This window comes from Eriocheir sinensis, chromosome 9 (assembly GCF_024679095.1).
Source record: "Eriocheir sinensis breed Jianghai 21 chromosome 9, ASM2467909v1, whole genome shotgun sequence".
Taxonomy (NCBI): Eukaryota; Metazoa; Arthropoda; class Malacostraca; order Decapoda; family Varunidae; genus Eriocheir; species Eriocheir sinensis.
In genome coordinates this window covers 25,387,457-25,392,456 of record NC_066517.1, presented here as the reverse complement: position 1 = coordinate 25,392,456, position 5,000 = coordinate 25,387,457, and the positions used below count along the sequence as shown (strand labels likewise).

At 49.6% G+C, this 5,000-nt stretch overlaps 1 protein-coding gene across 3 annotated transcripts in view; it reads right to left on the bottom strand.

The window, feature by feature from the left end:
• LOC126996243 (transmembrane protein 198-like) overlaps positions 1-5,000 on the bottom strand; it is a 79,804-nt gene that overhangs the window by 37,360 nt on the left and 37,444 nt on the right. For 2 of the 3 annotated variants that reach the window (XR_007751121.1, XM_050856612.1), the window contains exon 2: positions 2,385-2,428. The exons of the other annotated variant lie outside the window; for it this stretch is intronic. The gene's annotated coding sequence lies outside the window, so the exon portion shown is untranslated. The remainder of the gene's footprint in view (positions 1-2,384; positions 2,429-5,000) is intronic. 3 annotated transcript variants of the gene reach the window in all.

The window sequence follows — 5,000 nt, the reverse complement described above, 5'->3', positions numbered from 1 at the left end:
CCACGTGCTCGAGAGATGTGATTTGCGTCAGTCACGGGCAGACCCAATGGTAACCCCCCCCCTCCCTCCCTCTTCCCCTCCCCATCACCACCACCACCATCCACAGACCCTTACCTTACCTATAAATCCCTTCCCTTCCCTCCCCATACAAGTTACGTATATATCCCTCCCTTACCCTCTGTGCCTCCCTACATGTCTCTCCCTATACAAGTTAACTATATATCCTTCCCTTACCCTCTGTACCTCCCCTTCCCTCCCCATATCTCCAGTTACCCATTCGTTTTCTCCCCTCCCTTTCCCTCCTTCCCTATCGACACTTCAATCCCCCCCCAACTTACCCTCCATCTTCCCCTTTCATTTTTCGTTCCTTTTCCTAACCTTACCTATATCCCTCCCTTCCCTTCTGTACCTCCCCTTCCCTCCCCATATCTCAGGTTACCCATTTTTTCTCCTCTCCCTTTCCCCCCTTCCTCATCGACACTTCAACACCCTCCCTTTACCCACCTCCCTTCCCCTTTCATTCTCCATTACCCTTCCAGTCTCTCCCCTTCCCTCCCCCTCTTATCCTTCCCCTTCCCTTTCCCTCTTCCCCTTCCCTCCCCCTCTTCCCCATCCCCCCCCCTCTTCCCCTTCCCCCCTCCCCTTCATTTCCCATCACCCCCTCCAGTCTTTTCTTTCCTCCACTTTCCCTTCCGTCATGAGGTTACTGTCCCGCCATATAATTTCCCTTCACTCTTCTGTCACTCTCTCTCGTCGACCCCTTCAATCCTCTCCCACACTTCTTGTATTTCTTTATATCCCTTCAACCTTTCAATCTTTCAAACCCCCCCCCCTACAAGTACCCCCTCCCACCCACCCTTCCCTCTCACCCCTCCCACAGTCCCACTTCCCATCATTTCTTCCCTTCCCTATCCTTCCCATCACCTAACCCTCACCCCTTCCCTTCCTTCCACCACCCCCATCCCCTCACCCCAGCCCCACCGGCCCATCCCATTCCTTTACTTCCCTTCACCAACCCTCCCTTAACCCCTTCCCTTCCGTTCTCTTCACCCCTTCCCTTCCCGTCCCTTGCCTTCCCACCCCCACCTCCTTAATTTCCCTTAACTTCATCACCGTAACCCCATTCCCTCTCACCCCTCCCCTACCCCTTCCCTTCCCATTACATCACCGCCCTCAACCCCATTCCATCTTCCCCTCCCATACATACTTCACCACCCTTTCCCTTCCTTTCCCCTCCCCTTACCAATTCCCCCTTCCCTTCACCACCCTTTCCCTTCCTTTCCCTTCCCCTTACTAATTCCCCCTTCCCTTCCCATTACATCACCGCCCTCAACCCCATTCCATCTTCCCCTCCCATACATACTTCACCCTTTCCCTTCCTTTCCCTTCCCGTCAGCACCCGCCCCTAGACAGTACTCCAGCCCCCTCCCACGCCTTCCCGCGCCCTCCCACGCCAACCACAGTCCCCCAGCAGACAGAGCGGAGGCAGCAGCTGTGTTCACGTAGCAGCAGCAGCAGCAGGAGGAGGAGGAGCAGGAGCAGGGCGACCCCACGGCAGCATAACGCACGGGATCAATACCCACGGAGAGAGAGAGAGAGAGAGAGAGAGAGAGAGAGAGAGAGAGAGAGAGAGAGAGAGGGGAAAGGGAGGGGGTGATGGTAGGAGTATAGCAGGAAGAGGAGGAGGAGGAGGAGGAGGAGGAGGTGAAATGGGAGGAGGAGGAGGAGAAACATGGAGGTGGCGTTGTAGGTGGTGGTGGAGGAGGAGGGTTGGGGAAAGAGGAGGAGGAGGAGGAGGAGGAGGAGGAGGAGGAGGTGGAGGAGGAGGAGGAGGAGGAGCAACGAGCGGGCGGCCATCAATACTTCACCTCAAGCAGAGTTTACGTGTGCGTCAGCGGCCCCGTGATTGTGTGTGTGTGTGTGTGTGTGTGTGTGCAGGTAATAAAATAATGATACTCGGCAAATTCGGTAACACACACACACACACACACACACACACACACACACACACACACACACACACACACACACACTTCCACACCTCACCGCCCTCCGTTTGTTTTCCATTCATTGCATTTTGTATTTGTAACTTGTAAACTGTCACACGAATCTCTTCTCCTCCTTCTTCCTCCTCCTCCTCCTCCTCCTTCTCCTCTTCTTCTTCCTCTACCTCTTTAACTTTTCTTCATCATCGTTTTCCTCCTTCTCTTCCTCCTATTCTTCTTCTTCTTTTTCTTCTTCTTCTTCTTCTTCTTCTTATTATTATTATTATTATTATTATTATTATTATTATTACTATTATTTAAGTCTGAAGGAAAAAACTATAAAAAGCAGAAGAGTCGATGTTTGTTTGTTTGTTTGTGTGTGTGTGTGTGTGTCATTACCTGCGTGCGAAAGCTGTGTCCTTCCCTCTTCACGTTGACCAAGACTGCAAGGAGACAAAAAATAACACACACACACACACACACACACACACACACACACACAATGTGTGTGTGTGTGTGTGTGTTTTCCTCCCCCTCCTCTTCCTCCTCCTCCTCCTCCCCCGCTTCCTTCCTTCCTTCCGTTTCCTCCTTCCTTTCCCTTCCTCCTCTGTAACCTCCCCCCCCCGTGTGTGTGTGTGTGTGTGTGTGTGTGTGTGTGTGTGTGTGTGTGTGTGCCGGGCCAAGTTAACAAGACAAAATATCTCTTATCAACGTCCGTGTTTAAACTTCCTCCTTCACTTCCACTTGTGTTTTGATACCGTGAGGAGGAGGAGGAGGAGGAGGAGGAGGAGGAAGAAGAAGAGGAGGAGGAGGTGGCAGATGAGAGGAGGAAACATGGAGGAAGAAATATTATGAAGGGGGAGGAGAGAGAGAGAGAGAGAGAGAGAGAGAGAGAGAGATCTCTCTCTCTCTCTCTCTCTCCCAGTTCTGCATCCCTTTCCATTCTTCCATTCATAAAGTGCCTTGTATTCTAACGCACCTTCCCCCTCTTTTTTCAACCCTTTCCTTTAGTTTAATAAGAAAAAAATGTATTCAAAGGAGGAGGAGGAGGAGGAGGAGGAGGAGGAAACAAACTCTTCCTCCAATTTCTCCTTATTCCCTCTTTCTTTCTCCTTGCTTCCTCTCCCTCTTTCTTATTTTGCCTCTTCTTCCTCTTCCTCCTATTTTCACTAACTCTCTCTTTTTCCTATGCCTTCTCGTTCTCCTCTTCCTTCTCCTCTTTGTCTTCCTTCATTAATTTTCTCTCTTTTCCTCTTATGCCTCCCCCTACCTCCCCTTCCCTTCCCCCCCTCTGAGGATATGTGGGTTCACGCCTTTCCCTTCCTGTGTCTGACTGAGCCCACCTGTCACCCCCTCCCCCTCCCCTCCCCTCATCCCCTCCCTCCCCCCTCAGTTCCCAGGTGCCACGGTGTCACACCTATGCACACACACACACACACACACACACACACACACACACACACACACACACACATATACATACACACACACCGGTAAACTGTTAGTCTTCCACCTCCTCTTCCTCTTCTTCTTCCTCCTCCTCCTCCTCCTCTTTCTCATCTTCACTGTCAATCTTACGCCTTCCCACATTCCCCTTTCCCTCCTCCTCCTCCTCCTCCTCCTCCTCCTCCTCCTCTTCGTGCCACCTGCCTCATTTGTGCCTCACCTGGCGCACACACCTGCCCAGAATGCACACCCACACACACCTGCCCTTCCCTACCCTAACACAGACACACGTTAGCCCATAAATCTCTCTCCTACACACAGACATTCAGACAGACAGACAGACAGACACGTTAGCCCATAAATTTATCTCATACACTCAGACGGACAGACACAGACACACGTTATCCTATAAATCTTGAGGCTCACATACAGACAGACAGACACACAGACGCACGAACCATATCACCAACGATCGCTTTCCCTTAACACACAAAAACCTTCCCATCTCATCTCCCTTCCATTCCTCCCCTTTCTCTCTTCCCCTTACGCCTCCTCATTCTCCTTCCTCCTTTCTCTCTTCCTTTCTTCCTCTAACGCCTCCTCATTCTCCCTCCCTCCTCCTTTCTCTCCTCCTCCAACGCCTCCTCATTTTCCCTTCTCCCTCTTTCTCCTATGCCTTCTCATTCTTTCATGCTTCCTTATTCTCCACTTCATCCCTGTGCTGTCCAAATCCCGTATGCAAGAGTTAACCAGCGTCTTCACTCTTTCATCAATCCATCTTTCCTTGATTTTCTCTCTCTTTCTCTAACGCGTCCTCCTCCACACACCTTCCCACACACATACCTGCTCACCACCTCCCCCTACACACACACACACACACACGCACACACACCTGTCAACATGTGTCTCAGGCGGAGCTAAACTTGGCACACGAGCAACCAGGCGCCGCAGCCCACCTAGACAGCCACTCAAGACAGGCACTCAAGACAGGCACTCTAGACAGGCACTCAGTAGGAGGAAGAAAATAAGAAAGGGAAGATAAGAAAGATAGAAGGAAGAACGAAAGAAGGGAAATGGATAGACGGAAGGAAGGAATGGAGAACGGTTAGCAGGAATAGGTCAGAACGAAAGATGGAAGTAAGAAATGAAAGAAAGGAAAGACGGGAAAAGGAAATGAAGGTTAAAAGGAAGGAGAAGAAAGAAATGAAGACTGAAGGAAGGAAATAAGAAAGGGAGAAAAGGTAAAAACGAGAGAAAGAAAGACGAGAGGAAGAAATGGAGGAAGGAAAACAAACAAAAAACGAGAGAAAAACAAAGATTGAAGAAAGAAACGAAGGAAAGAAAGCTAAAAACAGATAGAAAAAGAAAGAAGAAATAAAGGAAGGTTAGGTAAGGTAAGGTAAGGTCAAGTAAGGTTAGGTAAGGCAATTGAAAGAAGAAAAAAAAAATGAAAAAATAAGAAAAAGATAGATGGAAAGAAAAACAAAAAAAGAAAAGCTAAAAAAAGAGAAAAGACAAGCAGACTGATAAAAACTAAAGAAAAAATCCCCTAATCCTCCTAATCCTTCT